Here is a 16,474-nt window from a genome sequence, read left to right as displayed (position 1 = left end):
ATATTAGGAGAATGTGCATTTAAATGGCTATATGACGTTAAAATGCATTGTAATGACGTTAAAATGCATTCTATTAGGGAAATTGCTTGGGAAAATGTGTTTATTGGGCAACACTGAGTACAAAAATGAATGTATTAGGTGAAATGCACACAAAAATGTGTACAAATTTCCATGCAAACTGTTTCTAAACATTCTCAAAGTTTGGGATGAATTGAATTTAAAACTGGAAAAATTAGAAAGAGAGAAACTGAAATGGACAGATTTGTCCATCCCTACCTGAGAGATGTTAGGCTTCCTTTCCCACTGCTGCTGCAATAAAAGGAAAGAAATGGACAGATTTGTCCATCCCTACCTGAGAGATGTTAGGCTTCCTTTCCCACTGCTGCTGCAATAAAAGGAAAGAAATGGACAGATTTGTCCATCCCTACCTGAGAGATGTTAGGCTTCCTTTCCCACTGCTGCTGCAATAAAAGGAAAGAAATGGACAGCAGCAAGAGATATGAGAGAAGAAAGAGCAATGGGAGGACTGGTGGTGTCTCCACAACAACCCTATGTGGCAGATTAGGGTAAGAAATGGTCATTCAGTGAGGTTGGAATGGTCAATGTAAGAATGGTCAATGTAAGAATGGTCAATGTAAGAATGGTCATTGTAAGAATGGTCAATGTAAGAATGGTCATTGTAAGAATGGTCAATGTAAGAATGGTCATTGTAAGAATGGTCATTGTAAGAATGGTCAATGTAAGAATGGTCAATGTAAGAATGGTCCTTCAGTGAGGTTCACAGCTGAGCAGAGATTTGAACCTGGATCTTCCATGTTTAAGTCTAATACCCAATCCACACACTACACCACATCATTCTGGCTTTTTCATAGAACCTTTGGCTCTGACTCCTAGATTTTTGTTCCTTTCTAGGAAATTAATTAAACAAAAAAGAATAAACTACACTTAAGCTAGGGATGGGAGACTTGTGGCCCTCTGGATGTTTTGAACTACAATTCCCATCATCCCTCCGCATTGGATGGCTAGGGCTGATGGGAGTTATAGGCCAAAACATCTGGAGGGCCACAAGTTGCCCATTGCTGCCTTAAGCGTAAGTACTTAAGGGTCTGAGCACCACCTGGATATTAGAATTACTAATAAAGCATTTTTTTTATTATTTACAGGCAAACCTATTGGATGTAAATGAAACAGAGGAACCGGGCAGATGGAATGAATACACACAGCATTGCTCTGAGTTCGTATATTGTCATGTTTTAATCTCAGGGGAAGATTAACAGGGAACTGTCTGGGAGCATGCCACAAGGCCTTTCCCTGCCATTATCAGGAACTAACAAACCAGTTATAAGTTTAATTGACACAAATTCTCACTACTTAGCAAAGTTAGGCTTCGTGAAACCAGCTGTCAAAGAAGGCAACGGTCCAGCTTCCAGCACATGCCCTTGGCTTCCAGCTTTGGCTGCACTAGACAATGCGCCATGCGAACACTACATGACCCTCTCCTCCTTCGGTTGCCCCCCTTACAGCACCCGCCTCAATGCACAGAGTTGCATCGTCACCAGCAGTGGTGCAGTCAGGGTTTGCAGGGACGCAGCACTGGCACTTTTCAGTTAGGAAGGATGCTGACATCATCTGCCGCCTCTTTGGTATTCCCTGCTCCCTCTGAGCTTATCTTCACAGTAGCCGGGGGAAAATGAATTTTCCCAACAACAATATATTGTTCCTTGTTAAAATGCAAAGCATTTGGGGGTTTCTTGAGCAATTAAGACTCATTTGCTTACAAAAGTCCTGGTTCGGGTGGATATGAAAGCTGCTAGAACTAGTTTGTTGACATGGATCAACACAGCTGCCTAAATCTGGGGACTCTTCTTGGAGACAGGGCTATGGGGGCTGTCGTGATGAGCACGCCACACTTCAGAATTTACCGCTACACCACTGATCCACAGTGTTTTCATTTTAGTGTAGAAGCTGGTTAATGTGGAAACAAATTTAAGGCACAATCCTATGCATGTTGAGACAGAAAAAAGTCCTACAACTCCCAGCATTCCCCAACCAGGCTGGCTGGGGAATGCTGGGAGCTGTACAACTTTTTTCTGTCTCAACATGCATAGGATTCCACCCTTCTTCTGGCATTAGCAATATCAATCCTTGGTGTTGCTAATGCCAGAAGAAGAGTTAATTCCTTTTTCCTAGGGTACAGCTGTGCCTTAAGCTTCCTCAGCTGCCTGAGCTCTTGATGAGATGTACAAGGCTCACTCATTTCAGTACACAACGGACCAATTAGAAAACCACTGGGCCATACAGCGAGTTGAACACAACTTCAGCTTGCCACACAACCAAGGCAGATCTGTAGTCATGTGGCTTTGGCCTGGACTTGATCTCTATTTACATCTCAGCTTCTTTCTTTATTGGCTGAATAGAAGCAGAGGGGATGACAACCTCATGACTAGATACTGGAGCTTGAACCAGATGTCTCCTGGGCTGATGCCGGGACCAAGTCTAATAAGCTACTTGAGACAGCATGTGTTAGTGTGGGCAGGTCCCAGAGTCTTCTTCTTGTGCAAAAAGGGGGTATGGATGTTCAACATCAGCCCCTGCAAGTGGCAGGCAGTATGAAGCCCCTGGATTGGCTGGATGTGATATAAATTCTGGGAGCCTGGCCTCAGGGCCAGAGTCAAGCACAGGCATGGTCGAGCACCTGCCAAAGGCCCCCCCACCCCCCCAGCAGGTCCCCACTGACAAGAGCCTCCTGGAGTTGCCTCTCCTGCTCATCACCATTGCAACCTGCTTCTTCACCCACCTCTGGCCCAGACAACAGCGGTGGTGAGAAGGAGCAGTAGTAGATGGCACTGCCTGCTTTCTCCCTGGTACTCTGCCTGTGAAGTGGCAGCAGTGATGAGAAAGAGGAGAAGCAGCTGCTCACAATGCTGGTGAGAAGATACACTCATTGAGGGAGGGGGCCCATTGAGGGAATCTTGCCCAATGGCCCTCAAAAACATGGAGCCAACACTACCCGGCCTTCCACCCATGTGTGGTCAACAGAACAACCTCTCTTACCTACTGCGTTTCAGTCTCCAGCTGAAGCCCCTTCAGAGAAGATCATGCATTCAAGATCCGGATATGCGTGAAAGGGAGTTGCCCATGGCTCTAGCACAGCTCCTTGTCCCCCTTTCCTTTGTTAATAAGATCCCTGAAGAAAATGCACATCTGTTAGGAAGCAGGACAAGTGGGATTCCCTTGAGCCTATTCATGGACTGTGTCCATGTATCTGTCAATAGCATCACATACACATTCCCATTATCTGTAGTGAGAGATCAAGCAAAAGCAAGGAGGAAGAACTTGAGATACCAGGTACACAGGGGCTACTCATCATTATCTGCTGTACAAAAGTGGAGGGAAGTGCTACAGGATAAGGCTGAAAGCTCCATCCACTTGCAGGATGGACGGAAGAAATATGGCTTAAGCCGCACAGAGGTTGTGACACAGGCACTCGGACAAAAGTCGAGGGATTACGAGATAAGGCCTCAACGTTGACTCCCACGCAAAAAAAGAAAAGAAGGTACAGAGTACATTAGGGATGGGTTGTCAGCCTTATCTAGGAAATATTTATCACTTTGCAAGCCTTATTTTTGAGTAATTGAAGCCATGTGGCCGCTCACAATATGTTGGGACAAGAACCCAGCACGGTTATAAAAAACAAAAATTATAGCCTTTGAATTTTAAAGTTACTCTCATGGCAAGTCAGTTCAGTAGCAATTCAACAAAGCACTAAGATAACAAGTACATGAAAGGTTTACTGGAGCCAGTAGTTAAGGTGTCCATGTGCCCTCTTGTACAATCCTCTATTTGAGGTGCTGCCGGAGGACTGTTTATTTTGAAAGTGCCCTCAGAAGGGCTGTCCAGTCCAAGTCTGATTAAACGATAAAGAACCACGAGGAGGAACTGCTGGGCCTGGAAGGTGCATTTTCTGCAGCAGGGCTAATGCAGCAGCAGCAGTGCCCACAGGGGCCCTCCCGGTGGCGGGGGGGCATGATCCACTGCCCCTCCTGATCCACCACCTGAGCAGGGGATTCACGCTGCCTCATGGGAGGGCCAACCCTGCTCCCCTCCCAGTGCACGCTGGTCCTGATCTGGATTGAGGCCACACGCAGTTACACTTGGTAAAGAAAAACATATGGCTCAGCTACATGCTACATAATTAACATAAAGTATAGTTTGACCCAGACCTGTCTTATCGAGCAGTTACATCTTTTTTTCACTTTTGCTATAAAGTAAGTCCAGAGAGCCCAATGCAGATCTTGCCCCCTCTCTCTCCCTACCCCATCTACATTAGGGTCTGTATCCAGATCAGGACACCTGTGCCTACTTTAGAGCAACAACAAAAACAAAGACATAGCTGCTCGATGCAGATTTGAAGTCCTGTCTGTTTTGGCCCTTGGGCCACAAGCATAACAACATAAGAACATAAGAAGAGCCCTGCTGGATCAGTCCAAGGGTCCATCTAGTCCAGCATTCTGTTCATACTGTGACCAACCAGCTATGGCACACAAGCAGGACACAAGTGCAACAGCACCCTCCCACCCATGTTCCCCAGCAACTGGTGTACATGGGCTCACTGCCTCTGGTACTGGAGGTAGCTCATAGCCCTCAAGCCTAGTAGCCATTGATAGCCTTCTCCTCCAGGAATTTATCTAACCCCCTTTTGAAGCAATCCAAATTGGTGGCCATCACTACATCCTGTGGCAGTGAGTTCCATAGTTTAACTATGCACTATGTGAAGAAGTACTTCCTTTTATCTGTCCTGAACTTCCCACCAGTCAGCTTCATGGGATGAGCCCTGGTTCTGGTACAGCATGTTCAAGTTTTGATGGTGGCATCCTGAATTGGTGCTTACACATTCTGATACACTCAGAGTGATGGACATCTGAAAAACAGTCAGCCCTGACAGAAAATAAGCAGCCTCCTACATGCCCAAGACCCGATTCAGAAATCAGGCCATAACTATGGCAGAGATCCTCAGTTGCACTCCATAGCTGCACAGCATCCCCCCAAACTAAGTGTTTTGTGGAGACATGATGCTCTTTTGTCTGTTTGTGCTTCCAAGTCATTCAATCATCTCTGGAGAGGGAAGCCTGTCTGGCTTCAAAATTAGGAACTCAGCAATGTGGGAGGCTCCCTTTCATTTGTATAGAATAGAATGTTATAGCATTTCATGGCAGATCTTCTTTCAAAGCAAACTTATGTACCCCTCAGCATTTTGTACTAAGACACCCAGGACTGGAGGACGAGAGAGAGAGAGAGAGAGAGAGAGAGAGAGAGAGACTGACAAATCTGCAAATACTGTGTTCTCATACAAACAACTAAGCCTTAACATTGTGCAGCTATTGAATCCAAAACTGGAGCTCATCTGTTCCCACATCTGTTTTCTTTAGCTGGATCCATAATTGAACAGAGCTTTCAAGACAGTGACATTGAGGTCTTCACATTTCAATCTCCTCGTTTGCTTTCATCAGCGCTTGCTTATTGTGGCAGCTACATATCTTGGAGGACCGAATTAAACAGCCACCTTTTTTGCAGTGTGTGCTGGCTTGGGGCCTTGCTCAGTACAACCTGAGCAAACTGAACACTCCCGGGATGTGTGCAAACTGGCCCATTATGCAGAAGGGGCTGGCAGAATGTAGATCAGAATCTACTGGTAGATCTTTGGGTTATTTGCAAGAGATCTCCAAGGGTTTCTGACTCCCAGTATTTTGGGAACAAGTACAATATCATGAAAGAAACCTCTGACATGGCTAATTGCTTATATCTCAGCCTCAGCATTCCTCATCTGTTAAATAGGAGCACTAATTGATTTTGAGCTTTGTTGAGCTACGCTGGCCTGTTTTAGAGTACTGTGTGAGAATAATCCCTATTCTTTGGAAACTCACATGTAGATTTGTACATATGCCAGTGTTTGGTTTATGGGATGCAGTAGATAATTGACTCTGCCCCCTGCCCGGACCCACCATTTTGCGTCTGGCTCTGGTTTCGTAGATGCAAGTGTTCTAGTAAAGGAAAAATATGGGGGGGGGGAGATCCCACAAGACTGTAGTCTGCCCAGCCCTGCCCTAAATTTCTGAAGGGAGAGAAGCTGTTACGTTTGCAGTTAATCTTTAAAGGCAACAGCTTGGGGGAGAGCAAGAGCTTGTTTTTTGCATGAACTTCAGTTCAACCCCTGGCATCTCAAGGCAAAGGATCTTGAGTAGTGGAATGGGAAAGACCTTCTTTGCCCAAGACTTTGCTGCTCTGCCAGTGTGTTGCCTCATGCCAGTCCTCGGCCTTAATATAAGACGGTGCCTGATATCCGATTATAAGACAAGACAGAAAGGCCACTGCAATTTTCTCACTTCTACTTTGGAAACAAAATCCATTTCTCTCATGGACAAATCAGCATGCCAAAATGTGGGTTGAGCACATTCTTGCTGATTTAGGGCATGTGCGGAAATTAGGGATGTCCATCTGTGGGGTGGAGCTTGCTGAGCTTTCATCAGCTCAGTCGGTCCCCCAGGCTTTGGCTCGTTTTCCCACAAGCTGGTCCAACTTGATCTGCATCAAGTTGGGCCAGTTTGCAGATTTGGGGGCAATTTTAAAATTTGCATGAATAGTGCCTTGAGCAAACTGAGGCTTTAATGTGCGTACATTGCAACCATGGTTTTTGCAAATTATGCAAATTGCTATTTACACAAAAAACAAGAAAAACACAAAGGTTCCTGGATTTGGGGAAGAAACCTGTGGCTCAGCTTGCAAATGGAAGATGACTGGGGGGGGGGGGCATGGAAATCCGATGAGCCCCGAAAGGGCCAAATTTTCCAGTGACAGACATCCCTATATGAAATGTTCATGTGATTGCTTCACAGTGCATCAAAAGTAGGGATGTTGGAAAAATCCGCAACGGAACGAAATGAGCAGATTTCTCAGTGGACTGGCTTTTCCCCTGTCAGGCAGATTCCACGGACTTGTGGCTGATTTTCTAACTTGCCCAAAATTTGCACAAATTTCATTGTAGAAAAATAAGCAACATTTTTTTAAAAAAATGGCCCCAAATGCGCATTTCCCCCATAGGCTAAAATGTGACAATGTGCATTTCAGAGAATTTATGCATTTTTGCATGTGCAAAATTGCACAATTGTGAATTTGCACATATTTGGAAACAAAAACAAATCCAATTCCATCGATGGACGGACAACGGAACAAAAGGCACCTGACAATCTGTGAAAGACAGGCAGAACAGATTTTATGCAATCCCTACATCCAATTTGTACATTCGAGAGTCAAATTTTAGATTTTGTACTTTTAGGTTTTTCCCACACCAATCTGGGCACAAGGCAAAATGCACCTTTGGTCCGAATGCCATGAATATCCCAGATTCTCTGCTCCCAAATGAAAAACTGCATACTCACTATCATGGATAATATGCCCAAAGAGACAGAGACGGTTTGTGAATATTATTGTCAGATCTATGAAAAAAGGGCAGCATAATTGCTCAAGCAAAAGAAGCAAACTGAGCATGAATTGTGCAACAATTATTCAGAGCAGCACATAAATGAATACAGCCTGGTTATCTCTGTTTGGAATGGGGAATGTGATGCACAATTAAACTAACTGTGCATGTGATATGAAGCACTGATTCAGACCTGTACTGTTATCTGTGCTTTAAAGCGTGACCATCGTGAGCAATTGCAGGGTAAAAAATAAAAAAACCATTCAGCAGGCAATGCAACAATAATGACCATCAGCTTTATAGAAATCACTGATCTGCTTTTGCAGGTAAGTATCTTGGACATATGGTGCTGTGGACATGCAGGAAGAGGACCATCCATACAAATTAAGGGACCGGCTTTGCACATTGGCTCAGTGCTGCTCCAGTATTCAGATGGGAATTGTGTTGGATGCTGCATCCATATAGTTGTGATTACAAATCCATGACAAACCATCACTGGGACTGTCGTGAGATTGCTCTACATTATCATGGCCTCAGTCACATCACCATATGAAAGGTTATATCATGTTAACTAGCCCTTTCACAGATCTCTGTAATGTACAAGAAGGGTGCAGGTGACGTTAGATCCTCCTGTGAGGACATGGGGCTGCTTCCAGAATCCCACGGGGTGCCTACGCCCCTGCCGATACTCTTACATCCCACCAATTTCGTTGAGCAAGCAGCCCCCACCACTTGCACAACCGTGATTTCATGCTTCTGGGGCAACCTGGAACAAGCAGAAACACTCATTTCTGGAAGGAGGCAGGTTGGCGGAGCTCCCTTATGTGCTTCCACTCATTTTAGGGTTTCCTGTAGGAAGTGCTCAATCGCCCATGCATAAGCAGTGAGTCCTACTTGCACAATGGAATTGGTGCAACCCACCACTTGTGGAAGGGAATCGGCAGGGCAGATAGGAGTCGGCATGGGCATAAGTGCCCTGTTGGATCCTGCCCCTAGTGTAACAATCAGAAGGCATTGTGCACCTACTCCACCTTTTCTTAGTTAAGACATTTATCGCAGTCAGAAAAGAAAAAAGCAAGAAAAAGATATGGGAGGGCTTCAAATAGAAGACAATGTCATTTGGTCTATGAGGGTCTATGAGCCCCCTGGCAAAGGCAAAGTACAGGCTGAAGGGTTGCAACTTGAGATCGATAGGCATATGGTCAAGGAACCCCTAATGACTTTGAATGAGTTCACATCTCCAGGGCCAGATGAACTGCATCCTAGAGTAATAAAGGAACTGGCAGAAGAACTCTCAGAACCGCTGTTTATTCTCTTTGAGAAATCATGGAGGATGGGGGAAGTGCCAGATGACTGGAGGAGGGCTAACGTTGTCCCTATCTTCAAAAAGGGTAAAAAGGAGGAACCTGGGAACTACAGACAAGTCAGTCTGACATCAATCCCTGGGAAAATTCTGGAGCAGATGATAAAGGAATCCATCTGGAAGCACCTTGAAAACAATGCAGTGGTTACTCCAAGCCAACATGGATTTGTCAAGAACAAATCCTGCCAGACGAATCTGATCTCATTTTTTGATCAGGTTACCTCCCTTGTGGATTGTGGGAATGCTGTGGACATAATATACCTTGACTTCAGCAAAGCTTTCGACAAAGTGCCCCATGATATCCTGATGAGCAAACTAGCTCAAAGTGGGCTAGATGAAACAACGATCCGGTGGATCCACAGTTGGCTACAGAATCGGACTCAAAGAGTGCTTATCAATAGGATCTTCTCAAACTGGGGAGAGGTAACGAGCAGGGTACCGCGGGGCTCAGTCCTGGGCCCAGTGCTCTTCAACATTTTTATGAATGACTTGGAGGAGGAGGTGCAGGGAATGCTGATCAAATTTGCAGATGACACAAAATTGGGAGGGATAGCTAATAACTTGAAAGACAGAAACAGAATTCAAAATGATCTTGATAGGCTAGAGAGCTGGGCAGAAAACAGCAGAATGGAATTTAATAGGGAAAAATGCCAAGTTCTGCACCTAGGAAAAAGAAACCAATTGCACAGTTACTAGATGGGGGATACGTGGCTCAACAATACTACAAGCAAGAAGGATCTTGGAATTGTTGTAGGTCACAAGCTGAATATGAGCCAACAATGTGATGTGGTTGCAAAAAAGGCAAATGCTATTTTGGGCTGCATTCATAGAAGTATAGCTTCCAAATCATGTGAAGTCCTAGTTCTCCTCTCCTCAGCACTGGTTAGGCCTCATCTGGAGTACTGTGTCCAGTTCTGGGCACCACACTTTAAGAAGGATGCAGACAAACTGGAGAGGGTTCAGAGGAGGGCAACGAAGATGATCAGGGGACTGGAAACAAAGCCCTAGGAGGAGAAACTGGAAGAACTGGGCATGTTTAGCCTTGAGAAGAGAAGACTGAGGGGAGATATGATAGCACTCTTCAAGTACTTGAAAGGTTGTCACAGAGAAGAAGGCCAGGATCTCTTCTTGATCATCCTAGAGTGTAGGACACGGAATAATGGGCTCAAGTTACAGGAAGCCAGATTCCCGCTGAACATCAGGAAAAACTTCCTGACTGTTAGAGCAATACGACATGGAACCCATGACCTAGGGAGGTGGTGGGCTCTCCCACACTGGAGGCGTTCAAGACGAGGCTGGACAGCCACCTGTCAGGGATACTCTGACTTGGATTCCTGCACTGAGCAGGGGGTTGGACTCGATGGCCTTGTAGGCCCCTTCCAACCCTACTATTCTATGATTCTATGGTTCCAGCATACAATTCCATTAATGAGGCCAGGCAATGGCATGGTAAAAGCCTAGCCTGGAAACAGTCTAAGGGTGCAATCCTATGCATGTCTAGTCCGACAAACATGCTGGGAGTTGCAGGGCAAAAGTCCTACAACTCCCAGCATGAAATCAATGGGGCTTACTTCCAGGTAGATGTGCATAGGGTTGCACTGTTAGTAGATTACTTAGTGCCAAAGTAGGCATTACTTTAATTGCATAGCTAGCAACTATGTCTTATTTCGTTTTGTTTTTAAAATATATATATTACTAGGCGCCAGGGTGATATTCATTGGTACTGCCGCTTGTGGGGAAGGGAGGTTTAACCCTTTCTTCCCCAGGTATGATCCTGATGATAAGCCCCTCCCCAGTCTGTAGGTAACAATAGGACGGGGGAGCTCCTATTGGCGCCAGTATAAACTTTTGTTCTACTATTCATTGCTGGGGGGGGGGGATTTTTGTTGGGATCATGGCTGGGGCAGGAAGGGTTAAATCTCCCCACCCCACATGCTGCAGCTATAATTGAAATCCCTCTCCCTGCACGCACTATTATATATTTTTTAAAACCTCAGTTGCGGTTGCTAACCATGAAATGAAAGTACTGAGTTGGAGGTGCTAAGTGAGGTGCACTTTGGGGCAAGATCATTGCACTGTTTCCATGCACTGAAAACTTGGTTATTCAGGCAGGCATTTGGGGTGGGATAGGGCATTTTTAAATAACGTTTTAATGTATAATTTTACTGTTTTAAATTGTACCATTGTACATCGCCCAGAATGGGTGACCAGCCAGATGGGCGAGTAAGAAATTAAATAAAGGAAGGAAGGAAGGAAGGAAGGAAGGAAGGAAGGAAGGAAGGAATGAATCGTTAGTAATAGAGATTCCACACGCCCCCAGTAATCAGTATTGTAAATGAATTATATTTTTGAGCATCAGCTTGAAGCTTTGACAGTTTTTGCCCACCACTGGCAATGATTAAGGAAGGCTGTTAATTTTCAAATGACCCCTGAAGACTTTTTTTTAATTTCAGGGTCCCTTTGGCTAAGGAGGGTTTTAGACTTTTGTGCTGAAGTTTTATCTTTTTAGTGTGCATCTGGTTAGCTTGACTTTGTATTTAAATGTATTTTACTATTTTAAATGTTGATGGTTACTGATGTTGTTGCTTTTTTAAATTCTGTGCTGTGTCCTAATTTTTGCTGTACTGTAAGCTGCTTTAAGAGAAAAGTTTTCTTTTGAAAAGCCACTGAGAAATATGAGTAGTAAATAAATAATTTTGGCTGTTGGTAAGCCAACATCTCTCAGCCTTCACTCCCCCTCCCCAATTCAAGATGGAGGTAATGAATACGCTGATTTTATCTTACAGGGTGTTGGAATGATCACTGAGATCATGCATGTGAAGGTTTGGAATACTCTTAAGGCTGCAATCCTATACATATTTACCTGGGAGTAAGACCCGTTGATTATACTGGGATTTCTGAGTAGACATGGATAGGATTGTACTATAAAATACTATACAAATACCAACAGGGCAATCCTATAAATATCTACTCAGAAGGCAGGTGGGTATAGGATTGTAGCTTTAGTACATTAGGAAGGTGCCTTATACCAAGGACCATCAGACCATTGGTCCATCTATCTAAGTATGGTCTACTCTATAAACCTGGGACCTTTTGCATGTAAAGGATGGGTTCTACCACTGAGCTATGGCCTTCTCCTTAGGCATGACTGAATCGAATATAATGCAAGTAAGCAACAATTCCAGGAACATGTTATACAAATTCTTTACAGTCCACACAATGTAATAATAATACCATACCCCATTTTTTTAACAGACCACAATAGTCCTTTCTGACTCATATGATTATTTTATGTTGGAAATGTGATTGTATGTGTATTTGTATACACATATGCACACATACTCTGATAAGCCACAATAGCTACCATGAGACTGTTCTCGGAGACTGTGAAATATAAACATACACTCAGAAGCACAGATCTTTGGTCAAATTGTTCATGGAAATAAATCACCCAGATGACAGAACTACCCCTTTTATCAAGGAAGTATATCCATTTCAATAGGAAAATATCCCTCTTGTTGTTGTTCAGTCGTTCAGTCGTGTCCGACTCTTCGTGACCCCATGGACCATAGCACGCCAGGCCTTCCTGTCCTGCGCTCTCTCCCGGAGTGTGCTCAAGTTCATATTCATTGCATTGGTGATGCTATCTAGCCATCTCATCCTCTGTCGTCCCCTTCTCCTTTTGCCTTCAGTCTTTCCCAGCATCAGGGTCTTTTCCAGAGAGTTTTCTCTTCGCATTAGGTGGCCAAAATATTTCAGCTTCAGCTTCAGTATCTGTCCTTCCAATGAGCAGTCAGGGTTGATTTCCTTTAGGATGGACTGATTTGACCTCCTTGCAGTCCAGGGGACTCGTAAGAGTCTTCTCCAGCACCACAGTTCGAAAGCATCAATTCTTCGGCGCTCAGCCTTCCTTATAGTCCAGCTCTCACAGCCATACATTACTACTGGGAAAACCATAGCTTTGATTAGACGGACCTTTGTCGGCAAGGTGATGTCTCTGCTTCTTACTATGCTGTCTAGGTTTGCCATAGCTTTCCTCCCAAGGAGCAAGCGTCTTTTAATTTCATGGCTACAGTCACCGTCTGCGGTGATCTTGGAGCCCAAGAAAGTAAAATCTGTCACTGCTTCCATTTCTTCCCCTTCTATATGCCAGGAAGTGATGGGGCCAGATGCCATGATCTTACTGTTTTTAATGTTGAGTTTCAAACCAGCTTTTGCACTCTCCTCTTTCACCCTCAACAAGAGGCTCTTGAGATCCTCTTCGCTTTCTGCCATTAGGGTGGTATCGTCTGCATATCGGAGGTTGTTGATAATTCTCCCGTCAATCTTAATTCCGACCAGTGATTCATCCAGCCTGGCGTTTCTCATGATGTACTCTGCATATAAGTTAAATAAGCAGGGTGACAATATGCAGCCTTGTCGTACTCCTTTCCCAATTTTGAACCACTCGGTTGTTCCATGTCTGGTTCTTACTGTTGCTTCTTGACCCTCATACAGGTTTCTCAGGAGACAGGTAAGGTGGTCTGGTACTCCCATCACTTTAAGAATTTGCCACAGTTTGTTGTGATCCACACAATCAAAGGCTTTAGTGTAGTCAATGAAGCAGAAATAGACGTTTTTCTAGAATTCTCTTGCTTTCTCCATGATCCAGCGAACGTTAGCGATTTGATCTCTAGTTCCTCTGCCTCTTCGAAACCCAGCTTGTACTTCCGGTAGTTCTCAGTTCGCATACTGCTGAAGCCTAGCTTGTAGGATTTTGAGAATCACCTTGCTGGCATGTGAAATGAGCGCAATTGTACGGTAGTTTGAACACTCTTTGGCGTTGCTCTTCTTTGGAATTGGAATGTAAACTGACCTTTTCCAGTCTTGCAGCCATTGTTGAGTGTTCCAAATTTGTTGGCATATTGAATGCAGCACTTTAACAGCATCATCTTTTAGGATTTTAAATAGCTCAGCTGGAATACTGTCATCTCCGCTAGCTTTATTGTTAGTAATGCTTCCTAAGGCCCACTTGACTTCACTCTCTAGGATGTCCAGCTCAAGTTCAGTGGCCGCACTATCGTGGCTATCAGGGACATTACGATCTTTCCTGTATAGTTCTTCTGTGTATTCTTGCCACCTCTTCTTAATCTCATCTGCTTCTGTTAGGTCCCTGCCTTCTTTGTCCTTTATCATGCCCGTCTTTGCACAAAACGTTCCCTTGAGATCTCCAATTTTCTTGAAGAGTTCTCTAGTCTTTCCCATTCTGTTGTTTTCCTCGATTTCTTTGCATTGTTCATTTAAGAAGGCCTTCTTGTCTCTCCTTGCTATTCTCTGGAACTCTGCATTCAGTTGGATATATCTTCCCCTTTCTCCCTTGCTTTTCACTTCCCTTCTTTCTTCAGATACTTGTAAAGCCTCATCAGACAGCCACTTGGCTTTGTTGCATTTCTTTTTCTTTGGGATGGATTGAGTTGCTGCCTCCTGAACAATGTTACAGACCTCCGTCCATAGTTCCTCAGGCACTCTGTCTATCAGGTCTAATCCCTGAAATCTATTCCTCACCTCCACTGTATATTCATAAGGGATATGATTTAGGTCATACCTGAATGGTTTAGTGGTTTTCCCTACGTTCTTCAATTTAAGCTGAAATTTTGCAACAAGAAGCTCATGATCTGAGCCACAGTCAGCTCCAGGTCTTGTTTTGACTGACTGTATAGAGCTTCTCCATCTTTGACTGCAAAGGACATAATCAATCTGATTTCGATATTGACCATCTGGTGATGTCCATGTATAGAGTCGCCTCTTGTGCTGTTGGAAAAGAGTGTTTGCTATGATCAGCGTGTTCTCCTGGCAAAACTCTATTAGCTTTTGTCCTGATTCATTTTGTGCACCAAGGCCATGCCTGCCTGTTATCCCAGTGATTTCTTGACTTCCTACTTTAGCATTCCAATCCCCTATGATGAAGAGGACATCTTTTTGTGGTGTTAGTTCTAGAAGGTGTTGTAGGTCTTCATAGAACCGATCAACCTCAGCTTCTTCGGCATCAGTGGTTGGGGCATAGACTTGAATTACTGTGATGTTGTCAGACCCATCTAGCCCCATACAATTCTGTTTGCTAGAATTTAAGCAATTGATCTATGAATTAATTAAATTTAAATACATCTGTTTCTTTACTTGGAGGCTGTTCCAAGTGGTCCGGAGCCTGGTCGGTCCTGTGGCTCCGGAACCACTGGAGCATTCTAAGGCCTCCTGTGAGGCCTTGGCAAGGCACTTTGCAGATAAAATTGATCAGATTAGGTGTGTTACTCTGCACGCTGCGGATACAGTTAGTGAGCAAGAGGTGGCCTGTGGCAAACCGGTTTTGTGGGATCGGTTCCAGCTTCTTCCTCCTGATGAAGTGGACAAGGTGCTTCCATCTGTACGGCCGACCACCTGCTTACTTGATCCTTGCCCATCTTGGCTCATTATGGGCTGCAGAGAGAGACTGGGTGAGGGGATCAGGGCAGTGGTGAACACCTCCCTTGAGGAGGGAGTGATGCCATCAGCCCTCAAGGAGGCAGTGATAAGACCGCTCTTAAAGAAGCCCTCCTTGGATCCTCAAGTTCTGAACAACTTTCGCCCAGTCTCAAATCTGCCATTTTGGGGCAAGGTGATTGAGCGGGTGGTGGCGGTGCAGTTGAAGGCACACTTGGAAGAAACTGATTATCTAGACCCATTTCAGTCGGGCGTCAGGCTTGGGCATGGGACAGAAACGGCCTTGGTCACCTTGGCGGATGATATGAGGAGGGCTCTGGATAGGGGTGAATGCTCCTTCCTTGTTCTCCTCGACCTCTCAGTGGCTTTCGATACCGTTGACCACGGTATCCTCCTGGACCGCCTGGAGGGGTTGGGCATTGGAGACACCGTATTGCGGTGGTTCTGGTCCTTCCTCTCTGGCAGGTACCAGAGGGTAGCACTGGGAGAGGAGGTTTCAGACCCGTGGCCACTTACTTGTGGGGTGCCACAGGGTTCCATCCTCTCCCCGATGCTATTTAACATCTATGTGAAGCCGCTGGGGGCTATCATCAGGAGGTTTGGGGTGCAGTGTCATCAATATGCGGATGACACGCAGCTCTACCTCTCATTCAAATCTTCACCAAGGTTGGCTGTAGAATCCCTGTCCAAAGGTCTGGAGACGGTGAGTGGCTGGATGGGGAGGAATAAACTGAAGCTGAACCCTGACAAGACTGAGGTACTTTTGGTGGGAGACAAGAGGAGGTTGGGGGATGTTGACCTGGTGTTGAATGGGGTACGGCTACCCTTGAAAGACCAGGTCCGCAGCCTGGGGGTCATTTTGGACTCCCAGCTGTCCATGTAGGCTCAGGTGTCAGCTGTGAGCCGGACAGCGCTGTATCAACTCCATCTGATACGGCGACTGCGCCCCTTCCTTCCTGACCATCTGCTCCCATCAGTAGTACATGCCCTGGTCTCCTCTCATTTAAACTACTGTAATGCGCTCTACGTGGGGTTACCCTTGAAGACGGTTCGGAAACTGCAGCTGGTACAGAACGCGGCGGCTCACCTGATTAAAGGCAGCCGCCGGCGAGATCACATCACTCCAGTGCTGAAGGAGTTGCACTGGTTACCAGTTGTTTTCCGGGCCAAAGTCAAGG

This window comes from Heloderma suspectum, chromosome 4 (genome assembly GCF_057233095.1).
Source record: "Heloderma suspectum isolate Gila_16-S chromosome 4, 16-S_ref, whole genome shotgun sequence".
Lineage (NCBI taxonomy): Eukaryota > Metazoa > Chordata > Lepidosauria > Squamata > Helodermatidae > Heloderma > Heloderma suspectum.
This window is presented reverse-complemented; position numbering follows the sequence as displayed.